Here is an 18573-nt window from a genome sequence, read left to right as displayed (position 1 = left end):
CTGTTCTTCATCCTTTACCAATTGGTAAGATTGTTTTCAATTTGTACTTATCTTTTTTAAAGCTTCAACCTTAACCAAAAAATATGTGTTCATGAAATCGAATAAGTTGGTTTAATAGATTTCAAAGTGCACTACAACTGTTCGATAAAACGCCTACATGAATTTAGAGTGTAGTTCTATTTCGGGTTTACTCTATATTGGTTCTACAAGTTTCCTAGAGATAATCATATTTTTCTGGGAGTTACATGCTTGAAATTTATAATTAGATTCTTTTTTGAATTAATTTGTGTTGGATATATGTAGTTGTTCTTGAAATATTTATGTATTTTTGCCCAGGAGGATGAAAGGTGGATCAATCACTTCTCATAGAAGTTCTCCTCACATCAGTAAGTTCTTTTTTGTTTCAAATTTATGAACATTTTGGTTATTGTAATGTTTTTATGGAGTTAAACATGTGTCCTTTGTCCTTACTATTGATAAAAATTATGGATTCTTTTTTAATGGTTATGAAAAAACAGAACTAAATGCAAGAAAGAGGACAGCAATATGCAAGACTAAATCACAATATGCAAGACTAAATCAGTGGCATGGCAGCAAACAAGTGACATGGCAGTAAACAAGGTGAAACATCATACTTTCATCATTTTCGTTACACCATTGTACTAAACATCCCTCTTTTATTTTTAGCTTTTTAGTGATTTGAGTAAAATGGACATTGCTATATTTGATTGGATATTTTTGCTGTTTCGACTCATTAGCACTTGACAATAGAGGACATGAGAAAATGGGGAGTTCTACATACAATTTTGCCACATGGCATCTTTTTCTTCACCCTCTAATCTTCTTCTCGCCTATTCCTTCAATAATATACTTTCCTAAAAATTAGCAGTCAGTTTACACACAATTCCAATCAATCAGCAAAATAACCATCCTCCTTCAATTCCGCCTTCTCACTTTTAGAAACCAAATCACATTAATATTAATTTAAAGTTTTAAATGTCGAATCCCTTAGGGTTTAATCCTACTGCGTTTCCTACTCAACAAAGCCAGTAATGGAGATATACATATCTGGTTTTGAACTTGTGTTTGATGGTCTGTTTTCTGGTACAGAACAAGAAACATCATCCAAAGATCATCTTCTTTGTTTTATTGTCTTGAAAGGTAGATTCTTTAGATGATTTTTTTGTGTATCCTCTTGCTCGAATAATTAAGTAGAAGCAAGAAGATCAACTCCTTCTGCATCATAGGGCTTTTTGAAAATGCTACATCTAATATTTATTAGGATAAGTTACATGTACGCCAAATGTTTGCTAAAATTCTTCAATGAAATATATGTTTCTGCTGGAACATATTACATATGCATCTGATCATTGATTTCTATGTCCAAGTGGAAAGTAGTTTTGTGTGTCATTGATTTCTATGTCCAAGTGGAAACATAATTTGATAAGAGAAGTCAGTGAAAAATTTCTCAAAAGTTTATGCTACTTTGAAGCTATATGGACTAAAAACAATGAATCAATTTTATGCATTAACAAAAAACTTGTGAGGAAACAAACTGATATGAACAAGCAACTTTATATGTAGTTGACTTCTTATGTGGCTCAACTATAAATATGTTTGAAATTTCACTGGAAGGTGTAGTTGTATGTTACCCATTATAACCGTTGACATTTTGTTGTCATAGTACGAGACTCAATCAATGTTATAGTTGCTCATAATTTTGGTCTTAATCCTCCAATTTTGCCTAATCTCTCTCTCTCTCTCTCTCTCTCTCTCTCTATATATATATATATATATATATATATATATATATATATATATATATAATTGCCTAATCTAGGAAAATTAGAAAATACTATAAATATATAATTGCCTTATTTTGTTCTTTGAAAATATTTCTTTGTGACAGGTGGCCTTTTGTGTAAAACTTGAATCTTAATTAACTTTATATCCAATTCAGTTTGGCAAATGATGTAGCAATTTTTGTTACTTATCACATATGGGACCAGATGGATCATTAATTGGTATATGTTCTAATTATATCACAAAAGTTCATGGTTACTTTTCAATAATTTCATTTGGTATATTTATATTACTCAATCCAAAAGTTCCAAAATACGTTTCCATGATGGTGGTATTTACAATATTAATTTTTTATATAATTTGAAAAATAAAACTTCCAAGGTTGTATACAAGAAAGTGTTTTAAAATATATGTTAAAGGATTTTCTTCCTTTACTTATCAAATTAATTCAACTTTACTTCAATTTGAAATACATTGTTTTTAATTCTGTTGACATTTTTTTATTATTTTTTCGTCTATATAATAAATTTTTTGAACATACCAACCGTGGTTTTCACGGGTTATAACCTAGTTATAAAATAAAACTTACAATACCATCTTTCATTTTCTTCCATCTAAGTATAAGTTTAATTATTTATATATTGCCACTTGATTAAAAAATATCAAAAACTAACTTGCAAGCCTTTCAAATATTGAAAGAACAAGTCTTCTTTGACACTTAATTTTGATGAAGTGTCATTGCAAGAAACTTCGCACATCACCACTCACTTTTTCTATGCCACGTCGGCTTTCCATTCACTTATTTTTCACTCACCAAAAGACAGAAAATGATCATCTTTCATTTCCCCTCATTTTTTTTTTGAAAATATATTTTATACAAATATGATATTCTATCTGTAACGCCTTGTAACACTTGATTAGGTATATTTTCCTTTTAGCCCTTTATATTTAATTTATTGCATTTTGGTCCTTGGAGTTAGTACGCGGGGTGTACCATTGGGTATGCTTAGCGTACTAAGGAGGGAGTTCGATCGCGGAACAAAGCCTTGTATGTTGGGCGTACGAGGGTTACACATGGCGTACGAAGTGGATAAGAAAACTCTAATTTTAGGGTGTTGCACCCTATATAAGGTCCTTAAGTCCCTAGGGTTGGCCTCTTTACCAGCCTCCATTGTCCTAAAACCCTAATCTTGAACCCTAATAGCCTCTTTGAGTGTTCTTGAGCCTTGGTCTTGATTTTGGTGATTTGTGCTCCTTGAAGTGAAAGAAGAAGAGGTGGGAAGACTCATTCATTGGAAGGAAACTTAGAGATCCAAATTTAGCTCCATCTTTTGGTGACTTTTGAGGTATAAAGTCCCAACCTTTATCCTTGTATGTTTAGATCTTTCACGTCATGGGCATATTATGAGTTTCTTGAGCTTAAAGGTGCAAACTTTATGGTGTTTATGGTCTGATGCATGAATTAAGTCATCTATTAAGTCCTTTTGAGCTTTAAGAGCTTCATTAAGCCATACATGCAAGGAAAATTAGCAACTTTATGTGATAAAACATCTCAAGGAAGTCAGATCTAGGTTTTGGAGTGAAGTCTTAATGGATTAAGAGCTAGAAATGAAAGTTGACTGAATGGGGGAGTACGTTGGGCGTACAAGCAGGTACGCTTAGCGTACAAGCCCTAAAGAGAGTACGTCACGTGTACGTGCTGAGTACGCCCCACGTACTCAGCCAGTTGGGCTTCATACGTTTGGATCTTCGGTTTGGGCCATGTTTGGGCTTAGATGTTTAGGGTCTTGTTGGGCCATCAGGTTTTGGACTGATGTTTATTTTGAGTTCACTTGGAGAAGGCCTACAATGGGATTTGAGACCAATTTGGAAAATTGGGCCATTATTGTAATATCCGTGACTTGAGTCCATTTTGGTAGCTTGGAGCTTGGAAGGAGAAAGAGGAAGTTGGTGAAGAAGAGTTTGTGTAGCTTGAGCTTAAGGATCTGAGACATCATCATCATTTAGCACTCATTTGAGGTAAAAAGCTCAAAACTTGCCTCATGAATGCTTAGATCTATTATGTTGAGTTTTTGGACCTTTTGGTCCCAAGAATGGAGCTTTATGGTTCTAAATCCGTTTCTAGGCTTAAGGTTGCCACCCTTGGTGCTACTTGAGTCCCTAAGACAGAAAGTTGCCATCTTGAAGCTCTTAATGGGTTCATGCAAGAGTTATGGCCATTTTCATGGAAGTAGATTGCTATACCTTGAGTTTGGGTTCATGTGGGTCATATAAAGTCACCAAGTCAGTGACTTTATGGATTAAGACGTTGAAGAGGACTTGGATCTGTGTTTTTAGCCTTTGGAATAGAGTATTAAGTGCTTAATGGTATAAGTGGCTTAACAGAGCAGTACGATGGGCGTACAAGCCATGCAGCCTATACGCTTAGCGAACAGAGGAGTACTTCCCGTGTACTCATTGGAATTAGGCTTTGCGTCATTTGGGCCTCGGTTTGGGCCATTCCTTGGACTTTGCTATCTTGGGTCATAGTGGGCCATCAGAAATCAGTTATTTTGGGCTAAGAATATGTTGGGCTTAAGAGAAGGCCCATTTGAGGAGTTAGGCCCAATTTAGAAAATTAGGCCATTGGTGGGCCACTAATGGGCTTGAGAAGGCTATCTAGACTTGGGCCTTAGGCATGGGCCAAATTAGGTCAGGGGTAAAATGGTCATTTTACCCTAAGAAGGATTATTAGCTTTTGACTAAGTGTTATTGTGGTAATGATAGCTCAGGAGTCGTCGGAGCAGCTGTTAGAGATTCCTTACTGTGAGATTTTGCATTCAGCTTTGCGAGGTGAGTTTCCTCCTATAGGAATGGGTCGAAGGCACCAATGTCGGCCCGTATGTATGATTATATGTTCCGGATTTTGATCCGATGTCGGGCGGTGCCCGATGAATGTTTATATGCTTTCCAGACTACGGTCCGATGTCGGGCGATGCTCGAGGAATGTTTGTATGCTTGATGTCTTCGTGATTCTTGCATGTGTCTGTATTTGTATGTTTCCGGATTACGGTCCGATGTCGGGCAATGCCTGAGGAATGTTAGTATGCTTCCGGAATTCGGTTCGATGTCGGGCGGGGCCCGAGGAATGTTTATATGTTTATGTTATCTGAATATTTTATGTGTATTTGTTGATATTCTATTATGTATACCGAGATTTGCTCGATGCCGGGCGGGGCCCGATGCCGGACTATGTCCGATGCCGAACATTTTCCGATGCCGTGCGGGGCCCACGATATGTTTATAGGTGATTATGTGCTTATGTGTATGATATGTGGTAGTTTGGGGAGACTCACTAAGCTTCGTGCAATCGTGCTTATAGTTTTCAATTTTGGTTTCAGGTACTTCTGGTAGCAAAGGGAAGAGCTCGGGATGACTGCAGTGCACACACCATTATGTTTAGCCTGGGATGATTACTCTGATGTTTTGATTTGGAAAATCTGATAATAATGTTTTTGCGATTATTTGACTTATGTTTCGATGAAGTGTTTTGATAACTACGATTTTATTTAATGAGTTAAAACGAAAAATTTTGGTCATGATTTTTGGGATGTTTTAATTTTTGGGCCTTAGTTGGTTATTTTGGATTTGGGGCCTTTTGGATTGTAGTTTTGGGCCTTAGTTTTAGACCAAACTAGGTAAGGGGTAAAATAGTCTTTTTACCCTAATTTTGGACTGATGGTTATAGATTGGAATCCAATTATTAATTGGATGTTATTTGGTATGGATAGCCTGGGGATTTGTCGGACCAGCAGCCAGAGATTTATCAGGGTGATTCAGCAGTTCGAGGTGAGTCTCCTCACTGTGTTTAGCTGGTCGAAGTATAACGCCCGGTTCCCGGTACGTATTTTAAATTTAAAGATTTTATGTTTTTACACTAGGACTCGGTGAGTTGGAGGCCCAACTCGTCGAGTAGACACGACTTTGGACGCAGGTTTTAAGTAACCTACTCGACGAGTCGGGAGCCCGACTCGACGAGTAGGACTGTCTGGATGAAACCCTATTATTTAGGGTTTGCACCCTATTTAAACAACATATCTTATCCCAACCCAGCCTCCATTGTCCCTCCCAACTCAGAGAAACCCTAAATCGAAACCCTAACCTTGTTTGAGTGTTCTTGAGCCATTTTTGTGTGCTTGTGGTAATTGTGAAGCTTGAGAAGGAAGAAGGAGCTTGGAAGTTCGAGTGGAAGCTAGTAGATCCAGAGGTTGTGCCCCATTTCCAGCTCACTTGAGGTATAAAGCTGAAACATTGACCATCTATCTCTTAGATCTCTAGTTAGGGTTCATTTCTACCTTTTATAAGCCTTAGAGGTGCCATACTCGGAATTTTGTGGTTCATTGAGGGTATAACTTCAGATCTGGAACCATTGGGGGTCCTTATGGCATAAAAGTGCCAACTTTATTGCCATAAGCACCCCATGCATCTTGTAGACTTCATTCTAGAGCCATTTGGGCCAAATACCTCATGCATGGACGTCAAGATTGGAACTTTACGTATAATATGGACCCTAGGAGGTCAGATCTATGGTTTGGATGCATTAAGACCGATTAAAATCGACTGTATAGTTTTGGACAAAGAGGGACTCGGCGAGTCGCTTAGGTGACTCGGCGAGTCGGGTCGCAGTTTCCCCCAAACGTCTTCTGGAATTGGTCTTTGGTTGAGTTGAAGGAAAACTCAGCCTGTTGGGGTTTGTTATGGACTTGAAGATCGAAGGACTCGACGAGTTCAAGGAGGAACTCGGTGAGTTCAAGTCAATGTCCCAACCACATAAAGACGGACTCGACGAGTTCAAGGAGAACTTGGCGAGTCATAGACTAAACACCTTCATACGGATGAAGATGAACTCGACGAGTTCAAAGATGAATTCGGAGAGTCAGTTAAAGAAGGTCCCGATGTTTTGTTGAAGGCGAACTCGTCGAGCTCTTGCTAGATACGACGAGTAGGGACAGGGTTGTAGCACTTCGTGGACGTGGGGACTCGACGAGTTGGTGGACCAACTCGGCGAGTCTAGTCAACCAGATGTCGACTTTGACCAAAGTTGACTTTGACCAGGGTTTTGACCTTGACTTTGACTTGGAATTGAGATGACCCTTGTAATATGAGTATGAAATGGTAATTTAGAAAGGTTGTTGTGTAGGGATTGAGGAGTTGAGAAGAGTTAATTTCCATACCGAGGACAGTGCAGACACTACACGACATCGAGGTGAGTTACCTTCCAGTAGGGGTGGGTCTACGGCCATAATGCCGGCCCACCAGCAGGAGTCGTTGATAAATGATTGTCTTTGTGATAATAATCTAGGCTTGCTACTACCTGATATGTGTATGTGCTAGCATGATATGTTGTATGTGGTAGTAGGAGGGAAGTAGTCCCCGAGTTCGGTCGTTAGGACCGAAGGGTAGGTCGGCACCCCAAATATGCCTGACAGTATGTTTATGCTATGTTTTGTGTGGTAGTAGTAGGGGTGAAATAGTCCCCGTAGCCGGTTGGGATAAACCGGAGGGTAGGTCAGCACCCCATAATTGCTTGACATGGGTAGGTCAGCGCCACAGAACTGCTTGGCATGGGTAGGTCAGAACCCTAGAACTGTTTGACATGGGTAGGTCGGGCACCCCAGAATTGCCCAACAGTATGTATGTTGTATGGTATGTGGTATGATGGGGGAACTCACTAAACTTTGTGCTTACGGTTTTCAGTTTTGGTTTCAGGTACCTCTTCGTCGAAGGGGAAGGAGTCGGCACGGTAGCAGCGCATCACACACACACATGATTCCGCATTTGAGATCCATGGGATTGTACTATGATATTATTCTTATTCCATGACATGTTTTTATGACATTTGACTTATGGGTTATGAGTTGATATGATATTGATGTCGCTTTTCAGTAAATGGTTTTAATAAACTACTTATTCAAAACGAAATTTTTGGTCATGATTTTTGGGATGTTACAAGTTGGTATCAGAGCCTTGGTTTGAGGGATTCGGACACACCTTCGGGGGTGTCTGGACTCAAATCGAGGGTTTGAAAGATTTTTATAACAAAATAATTTTTTCGAGATTTAAAATAAGGAGTTTTGAGAAAGAACAAGGTGTGTGATGCGTGCGACCGGCCGAGCTCAAGTAAGTTTTCCCCAAGATACCCATACATGTTATGATATGATGTGATATGATTATGAGAATCGCATGCTAGATTAGGGCTAAGGATCTAGGAATGATGCCTTATATGCTTGTTGCCCTTGTATGAGAACTGCATGCTAGATTAGGGCTAAGGATCTAGGAAGATGCCTTATGTGCCTACTATATGTGCCTATTGAATTATATGCTAGAGCTGAATAATCAGTAATATGATGGCCTGAATAGGATATGCTTAGTATGGTTACTCAATGCTTGAATGCTGCTTGCTTCATGCTTTTAGGAGTTCTAGTTATCTTTAGCTAACTAGTAAACGAATACGTTAAGTTACATATTGCGAGGACGAAATAATTTCAGAAGGTTAGGTCTAGCCCTATTGCGCAGCTCTTGTTTGAGTCCAACCGTTGTAGGGTAGGAACTCTCATTCGAAGAATTATCTGGTCTTAGTAATATGTAATGGTATTCGCAAGCTAGTTAGGTAAAGGAGGCAGGAATTCCTTATGCAGCTGATGGCGGAGAGTAGGTCGGAGAGTTACCCTAGGGTAAGTCTAGGATGAGATTAGTACAGAGAGCAGTAGTAGTAGAAGGGACTTGGTAAAGTCAAGGCACTCCTTGAGGAAAGTACGGATAGATGTGGAAGGTAGTATGGGCCTGTACTACTGAAAGCAGAGGATCCGTACTTGAGTCAAGGAGGGCCAAGATCGAACCAGGAAACTTGCAGTATGTGAGACCTCTCGATGTTATGTATGACCCTGATGATTATGTGTTTTGTTTTAGAATGGTGATGATTACGCGACACGGAGGAGGAGGAGGTTCAGGGTCAGGATCGGGCTCAGGATCAGGTTCGGGATCAGGTGTCGAGCCAGTCGATGAGGGACTACGCGAGTTCATTGATTCTGAGATCACTAGAGGCATCCTTGAGTCTACCCCGATGATTTTCGAGTCGATCAAGGAAGGGATTATTGAGCTGATGGAGGATCGCCTTAGGACGTTTAGGAGTGACTGGGCGGCTAGCCAGTCAGGGGCACGCACACTGTCCTTTAAGGACTTCAGGGGGAGTGGTGCACCGGATTTCCATGGGGCGAAGGACCCCATCGTGGCTAGGAGATGGATCGCAGACATCGAGTCTGCACAGTTGACGAGCTTCTGCCCTGAGGGGTCGAAGGTTTGATATGTTGCAGGTTGTTTGAGGGATAGGGCTAGGGATTGGTGGGAGTCAGTTGGTGATTCCTTGGGAGCCTCAGCCGTTGAGGCTATGACCTGGTCGAACTTTGTGACCAGGTTCAGGGCTGAGTTTGCGCCGGTTATGGAGCTTCAGCAGCTGGCCAGGGAGTTTCTCGACCTGAGACAGACTACAGAGACAGTGGCAGATATTACCGCCAAGTTCCAAGAGAGGGCCTTGTTGGTGCCTCAGTATGCGGGGGATGAGGAGATGCGGAAGACCCGCTATCATGACATGTTGAGAGCGGACATTCGGGAGCACGTCAGCTACTCATCATGCCCGACCCTGGATTCTATGATTGCCAGGGCGAGGGAGAGGGAGATTGATTTAGAACACCTCAGGAAGAGGAAGGCAGATGAGGAACAGGTTACTGGGGCTTTAGGGAAGAAGCCCAAGGGATTCGACTCTAGGTTGAAGGGCTAGCCGCGCCAGAGCCGCTGCAGGAAATGCGGCAGGCCGCATGAGGGAGCTTGTAGACTGGGATCATCAGACTGTTATAAGTGTGGCCGGATTGGGCACTTTGGTAGGGATTGTACTGCCCCTACCCCCACCTATCAGACATCATACCTGATTTGCTTTCATTGCAATCAAAAGGGCCATAAAAAGGACAACTGTCCGAGATTGACAGCAGCAGCAGCGCCGGTAGCGGCGCCAGCCCCAACGATCCTGTGGATCACTGATGGACGGCAGGGCAAGTCGAAGGCTCCAGTGGTGAGGAGCCGAGCCTTCCAGTTGACTACCGAGGAGGCACGCGCCGCACCCGATGTGGTGACGGGTATGATTTCTTCTCCCTAGCTTTTATTATATGTTGTTTATAATATTTATGTGCTATGTTATGTGTTTTGTTTAGGATCGTTCCATATGAACGATATTCCAGTTCAGGTGTTGTTCGATTCGGGTGCTACCTGATAATTTGTCTCTCTTGCACTTAGCAAGAGTTTCCCTGAGTCTTCGGGCCTGTTGGATTGCACTCTAGAGGTCGAGATTGCTGACAACCGATCAGTTCGAGCATCAGAGGTTTTCAGAGATTATGTTTTGAGGTTGTTCGAGGAGCGCTATCTGGTAGACTTGGTTCCCATACTATTACGTGGGAACAAGGTCATCATCGGTATGGACTGGTTGAGCCCTAATGGGGCTGTGATTGACTGCGCGCAGCAGTTGGTACGTGTCAAGACCCCAAGTGGGGGAGAGCTGGTGATTCAGGGCGAGAGGCCACAACGTGGACCAGCTTTATGCTCAGCAGCGAGGGCTAGGCGCTACCTTCAGCAGGGTTGCGTCTGATATGTCGCCTACGTCATGGATACCCGGGAGGAGGGTAAGGCGACTGTGAGTGATGTGTCGGTGGTACGAGAGTATCCGGATGTGTTTCCAGAGGAGTTGCCTGGGATACCTCTGGAGAGACAGGTGAAGTTTAGGATCGACCTGGTTCCTGGTGCGGCTTCGATAGCCAAGGCACCGTATCGGTTGGCTCCTCCCGAGATGCAGGAGTTGTCTACACAGCTGCAGGAGCTGTTAGACAAGGGATTCATCAGACCGAGCAGTTCACCCTGGGGAGCCCCAATCCTGTTCGTGAAGAAGAAGGACGGGTCACATCGGATGTGTATATATTACTGGGAGCTGAACAAGGTAACGGTGAAGAACCGTTACCCACTCCCAAGGATTGATGATCTCTTTGACAAACTACAGGGGGAATCTTGGTTTTCCAAGATAGATTTACGTTCAGGCTACCATCAGATGAGGGTCAGAGACGAGGATGTACAGAAGACTGCGTTCTAGACTTGCTATGGCCAGTATGAGTTCGTGGTGATGCCCTTCGGGCTCACCAATGCTCCTGTCACGTTCATGGACCTCATGAACCGCGTATGCAGACCGATGCTGGATCGGTATGTGATAGTTTTCATCGATGACATCTTGGTTTACTACAAGACGCAGGAGCAGCATGAGGAGCACTTGCGAGAGGTGCTGGATACCTTGAGGAGGGAGAGCTTGTACGCCAAGTTCTCCAAGTGTGAGTTCTGGTTGCGCGAGATGCAGTTTCTTGGGCACCTTGTCAACCAGAACGATATTTTGGTTGACCCGGCCAAAGTAGAGGCCGTGATGAGATGGGAGGTTCCGAAGTCTCCATATGAGATTCGGAGTTTCCTGGGATTGGCGGGCTATTATCGGAGATTCATTCAGGATTTCTCCAAGAGAGTCGTACCCCTGACCCGACTGACGAAGAAAGCCGTTGTTTTTTGCTGGGGACCTGAGCAACATGCAGCGTTTGAGACATTGAGACAGAGACTATGCGAGGCGCCGATCCTCGCCCTGCCAGAGGACGTGGAGGATTTTGTGGTATATTGAGATGCGTCCATCTCAGGGTTAGGCGCGGTATTGATGCAGATAGGGCATGTTATCGCTTACGCTTCGAGGCAGCTGAAGCCTCACGAGGCGAACTACCCGACACACGATTTAGAGTTGGGGGGCGGTTGTCTTCGCTCTCAAGCTTTGGCGCTACTACCTCTATGGGGTTCGTTGTACCATGTACACGGATCACAAGAGTCTGAGGTACCTCATGGACCAGCCGAATCTGAACATGAGGCAGCGTTGGTGGCTAGATGTGGTGAAGGATTACGATTGTGAGATCCTCTACCACCCGGGGAAGGCCAATGTGGTGGCCGATGCTCTTACCCGCAAGGCTGCCCCGATCAGAGACGTTTGCTTGCGGATGACAGTGGTGACTCTGCTTCTGGAGCAGATCCGAGAGGCCCAACATGAGGCTATTAAGGAGGAACACCGGAAGAGCGAGCGTATTTTGGGACATGTTTACTCCTTCGACTACGATAGTCGTGGGTTGTTGAAAATACATCGTAGGGTGTGGGTTCCCTATCATGGGGGTGTGCGCCAGGTTCTGATGGAGGAGGCGCACAAATCCAGGTTTTCTATTCATCCTGGGGTGACGAAGATGTACAGAGATCTTCGCCGTGATTACTGGTGGCCCTGCATGAAGCGGGATGTAGCATGGTATGTAGAGCAATGCTTGACCTGCAGGAAGGTCACGACCGAGCACCAGAGGCCACACGGCAATATGCAGCCGCTAGATATTACCATGTGGAAATGGGAAGATATTACCATGGATTTCATCACCAAACTTCCCAGGACCGCGCAGGGAGTGGATTCCATATTGGTCATCGTGGATCGGTTGACCAAGAGTGCCCATTTCATACCAATCAAGGAGAGCATTTCAGCCGAGAAGCTGGCCGATATTTATATTCGAGAGGTTGTAGCCCGACACGGAGTGCCAGTCTCCGTGATTTCTGACAGAGATGTACGGTTCACTTCCAGATTCTGGAAGAAATTCCACGACAAGTTAGGTACTCGTCTGCACTTTAGCACCGCTTTTCACCCGCAGACGGATGGCCAAAGTGAGTGGACCATCCAGACTTTGGAGGATATGCTGCAGGCATGTGTCTTAGACTTCGGTGGTAGCTGGGATACAGATCTTCCATTAGCTGAGTTCTCCTACAACAACAGCTACCACGCGAGTATCGATCGTCCTCCCTTCAAGATGTTACACGGGAGGAAGTGCAGGACCCCGATTTGTTGGGGTGAGGTTGGGCAGAGGTGTTGGATAAGGTGTCTAAGTCCATAACTATATTTGGTATGTACTTGACCCGGCTTGGCATGGTCAATTTGGGTTGCACGGCATCTCAACAATTGGATAGACAAAATGAGAAAAAGGACACTTATGATCTGTTAATATATTCTAATATATTAATATGAAATCATATTATTTAATTAGTACTGATCAAGAATTAATTTTGTGATCAAAAAGAGACTAATTAAATATATGGGGATTGATTTGTAAATCATTCATTCTTATGTAGTGGGCTTACGGTTCATGATTCACTAGATTAGGCTAGGACCCATTGGGTGCTCCATGGATGCTCCATGGAGGTTATAACCCATGGATCATGGGGGAAATGAAAAGCCATGCACATTAGGGTTTACATGGTGTAACCCTACATGTGACACACTATATAAGCAACCTCATATGGAGCAAAATCGACGACTATTACAAGACAAGGAGGGCTAGCCGATTTTGTGATCAAAGTGTTCTTCTCTCAAGTTATTCCAAGAGTTGTGGTCTTGTGTGAAACATTTGAGGCATCACATTTGGGGTGCTAGGCTCATAAGGTCTTAAGGAATCCAAGCTACAAGAAAGGTATGTCATTCTACTAGTTTTTTATATTACAAGTACCCCATGCCATGCTAGTTAGGATGAGAACCTTGGAACATCAAATTTGCATGAATATTAGATAAAACATAGATCCAAGGTTTCTAGGGTTGAATGTACACCATAGGAGTGTTAGAATGCTCAAAACTCATCAGTGGTATCAGAGCCTAGGCTTGTTTTCTTTGTATTTGATGCAAACTGCTTGAAAAAATCGATTTTTCTGCTCACTGTTCAGTGAACTCGCCGAGTCCATGGGGGGACTCGACGAGTCCAAGTGAAAATGTATCCTACTCGTCGAGTAGGTTCTTGCACTCGACGAGTAGGAACCCTTGTGTGCAGAATTTCGAGTTTTGCTGCTGGAAAAGGACTAGAATCATTACCCTAAACTGTTTTGGACTTATAAAACCTGTTTTTGATTGTGTAATGATTATGCTAATCCATTTTCAATGGTCATTATCAAAATTTCAAGTTTTATATGTGTTTATATGATTCTTGAAATAGTTGATATGAATGTTCATACTTATGAGTTTTAGAAGATCATATGAATTATTTGTAAATTGTTTGATGATGTAATTCTTGATCTAAATGTTATTGATGGAGTCCATAATTTGTCCTCAAGTTATGTATTACCAAAAGTCACTTCTTTAAATTTTCATTAAAGAGCCATAGGTTACATAAAGTGAAGAGTCTTCATTTTAATAAACCATTAAACTCATAGGTTATGAACATGAAAGGTTTTGAATAGTTTCAAAACTTGCCCTCAAGTTTTGGAATTTGTAAAGTCACTTTAGAAAACTTTAATTCCAAACCCTAGAGTTTTAAAAGTTAAAATTCAACCCTTATACTTTATAGTATTATAAGTTAATAATATATATATATATATATATATATATATATATATATATATATAAGATCAAGTCAGTCTTACCGTTAGTAGGCCTCATTCACGAAGGTGGTCTATAAGGGGGGTATAAGGTTATTGCCTATAAAATGGCAACTTAATGAGTGTCCACTCTCACCCACCGCTTCCTTGACTGGTGGAGGGTCGTTAGCCGAACGGGTAGGACAAGGACTATAATTCTCATTAAAAGTATAATGAAATATATAAAGTAACTAAACCTTTTTTAAATTCCCAATCTTAGTTATTTTAGGAAAATGTGAAATTGGTGCTATCCCATGAAATTACACTTTGTACCTTACCAAGTCGTTGGTGGAGCGGGTGTGGGTAACCGACACACTAACATGGACTGGTAAGAGTGGCAAAGGGTGACTTAATGTTTATCATAGATCGGTGGAGCGTGTGTGGGTAATCGGCACATTGATTAGGTGATAAAGATTAAGGTTACCAAGTAAATTTGCATGGTTATTCACACCTTGTTTGTGATCCTCCGCATCCCAGTCACAAACTTGAGAGGGCACAATCGAGATTTAAACATGCCATTGAAAAGTTCAATGAATCTTAAAAGATCTAGGAGTTTCAATCCAATTAAAACCTAATAATTTATTTTGTTTTTCATGGTGGAAATTGGTGAATCGTCATTCGCCTACCTTCAAATATTTTATAGCTTGGACTACGAATTCCCTCTTCCAAGTTATAAAGTATTGTGTTGGGTCCTAGCCTTAATATTACATTTGGGTGTCTTATTAAGGATTATATATCTAATCTAAACTTGTCTTTCTTCTTTTCAGATATCTTCCAACAATGCTGCTTCTGGCTCAAACCCTACCGACTCCTTCTCTCTCATGAACCTTTGTGAGAGAGTCATCTTTGATGGTTCAAACTTTAATGATTGGATCAGGAACATCATGATGGTCACACGTTACGAGGACAAGGAATATGTCCTCGACAAGGAGCTGAAGGAAATTTGATTAGTCTACTGGTACTCCAGAGGAGATCGCTGACTTTAGGGCACATGAGAGAGATGCTACCAAAGTGGCATGTATCATGTTGGCCACAATGACAGCTGAACTCCAGAAGTCCTATGAGGACTTTTACCCTTTTGAGATGCACATGGACCTGATGGACCGCTACCATCAAAGTGCTCGTCAAGAGAAGTATCAAATCATCTCTTCCATGATAACAACCCGAATGAAGGATGGTGAACCCATCACGAGCCACATGCAGAAAATGCAAAGGTTTGCGGACCGTTTGCTCAAGTTGAATGTGAACTTCCCCGAGGAGTTGGCTGTTGATATCATACTGCACTCCTTACCTACTTGTTATGATCAATTCCGAATGACCTATCACATGAACAAGGAGGAGGTCACACTTAGCAAACTTCAAGGGCTTTTGAAGACCACTGAAACTGGTCTTAAGGGCAAATCGGTTGTTACTACTCCTACTCCTACCGCCGCCCCTGTTCTGGCAATCGGGCAAAGTAGAGGGAAGAAGAGGAAGACCCCTTCGAAGGGTACCAAGGGAAAGTCTCTTGATTGCTGCTCTTCAAATGGAACCAAAGGTGGTTCTGTCACTCCTTCTTCCAACCCAAAAGAAGCTCAATGCTTCTATTGTCAGGAAAAGGGGCACTGGAAACGAAACTGCCCCAAGTACCTGCAAGATGTCAAGGATGGGAAGGTCAAACCTACCCATGCAGGTATTTACACTATATTGTCTAATAACTCACCACATACTACTTCTTTGGTTCTTGATATAGGTTGTGGTATTCATATATGTTCTGATTTGCAGGGCCTAAGAAGAAGTGAGGATGTGGAGCACGGAAAGATAAACTTGATCATGGGGAATAGGAAAGCTTCACCTGTCACCAAGATTGGAGTTTATTCTTTGTTGCTAATTAGTGAGTTAGTGTTAGATTTGAGTAAGTGTTGTTACTCGTCTGAAATGGCGAAAAATATTATTTCTTTTCACGTTTTGTACAAACAAGGATTTACTTTTTCATTTGATAATGAATGTGGTGGTATTAATGCTTTTTATAATAATGTTCTTTATTTTAAAGCATTACCTTGTGATGTGTATATGAAACTGTGTCGGTTGTAGATAACTTAGGAAATAATGTGTTGTATATCGATTCTTCCACTAGTTTGGATAAGGCATCCTTGTGGCATTGTCGTCTTGGACATGTTAACAAGAAGCGCATAGGCCAACTCCCGAAGGTTGGAGTCTTGGAGTCATTTGACTTAAAGTCAGATGATAGTTGCGAGTCTTGTTTGCTTGGAAAAATGACAAAGTCACCTTTCACTGGTACTTGTGCTAGGGGTGAAGGTTTGTTGGACCTCATATACACAGATGTGTGTGGACCCTTCAGAACCGCCACAAGGGATGCTAGTCGCTTCTATGTGACTTTTACTAATGATTACAGTAGATATTGCTATGTCTACTTAATCAAGCATAATTCAGAAACCTTGGAAAAGTTCAAAGAGTTTAAACAGGAAGTGGAGAATCAGCTGGGCAGGAACATTAAGATGCTCCGATCCGATCGAGGAGGAGAGTATCTTAGTACAGAGTTCCTTGACTATCTTAAGGAATGTGGAATTTTTTCATAATTGACACCTCCCAAAACACCACAGCTTAATGGTGTGGCTGAGAGGCGCAATCGAACCTTGTTGGACATGGTTCGTTCCATAATGAGTCGAGCTTCGTTACCAATCTCATTCTGGGGGTATGCCTTAGAGACTGCCGCCCATATCCTAAATCTAGTCCCTACCAAGAAGGTTGCCAAAACACCTCACGAGATGTGGACTGGGAAAGTTCCCAATTTAGACCACATCAAGATTTGGGGTTGCGAAGCTTTCGTGAGACGTGAGACTCAGGACAAGCTCGAACCTCGTAGTGAGCGATGTATTTCATCGGCTACCCACAAAATTCTTTTGGTTACCTCTTCTACAGACCCAGTGAGAATGTGGTCTTTGTGGCAAGGAGAGAGGTCTTTCGTGAGAGAGAATTCATAAGCCAAGGAAACAGTGGGAGTCAAATTGATCTTGAAGAAATTCAGGAGTCAAGCGGTGAAGGAACCTCAAACCCTAGCAATAAACCTGAGGAGGAAACTCCTATTGATGAGTCCGTACCTTTGAGGCGTTCCACAAGAGTTAGGAATCCACCTGAGAATTACTATGGTTTTCATATTACTGCAGAAGGTGATGAATTTATCAGTGATAGGACACTGGTAAATCTGGATGAGCCTAACAAATTTAAGGAGGCCATGGCAGGCCCTGAGTCCACCAAATGGAAAGATTCCATCGATAGCGAGATTCAGTCCATGTATGACAATCAAGTTTGGAACTTGGTTGACAATGTACCGGGTCGTAAGACGGTCGGGTGCAAATGGATCTTCAAGAAGAAGACCGACATGGATGGAAATGTACATACTTATAAAGCGCGACTGGTTGCGAAGGGCTTTACTCAAACTCCGGGAGTTGACTATGATGAGACCTTCTCACCAGTAGCGAAGATTAAGTCTATTAGGGTTTTGCTAGCCATAGCTGCATTTCATGATTATGAAATATGGCAAATGGATGTCAAAACCGATTTCCTTAATGGAAAGTTGGCTGAGGATGTTTACATGAGTCAACCAGAGGGTTTTGTCGATACAAAGCACCCTAATAGAGTGTGTAAGCTTGAGAAATCCATCTATGGATTGAAACAAGCATCTCGCAGATGGAATCTTTGTTTTGATGAGAAAGTCAAAGAGTTTGGCTTTTCGAGGAGCGAAGATGAGTCATGTGTATATGTTAAGCTAGTGGGAGTATAGTTAGCTTTTTGGTATTGTATGTGGATGACATACTACTCATAGGAAATGACATCCCAACCTTGCAGGAAGTTAAGTCCTGGCTTGGGAAGTGTTTCGCTATGAAGGGCCTTGGAGAAGCTGCCTATATCCTAGGGATAAGGATATTGAGAGACAGGAGTAAGAGACTATATGGACTTAGTCAAAGTACCTACTTGGATAAGGTGCTGAAAAGGTTCAACATGCATGATTCCAAGAAAGGTGACTTACCAATCCAGTGCAACGCCAAACTGAGTAAGACTCAGAGCCCGAGTATAGAGGCTGAGATAGCTGAGATGATTCGAGTACCGTAAGCTTCCGTTGTAGGCTCAATCATGTATGCTATGACTTGTACTCGTCCTGATGTGGCCTTTGCTTTGAGCATGGTCAACATATATCAAGGGAATTCGGGCAAGGCTCACTGGACTGCGGTGAAGAAT

Source organism: Lactuca virosa, chromosome 5, assembly GCF_052849685.1.
Source record: "Lactuca virosa cultivar CGN04683 chromosome 5, Lactuca_virosa_CGN04683_v6, whole genome shotgun sequence".
NCBI lineage: Eukaryota > Viridiplantae > Streptophyta > Magnoliopsida > Asterales > Asteraceae > Lactuca > Lactuca virosa.
Note: the sequence above shows the minus strand (reverse complement) of the source record.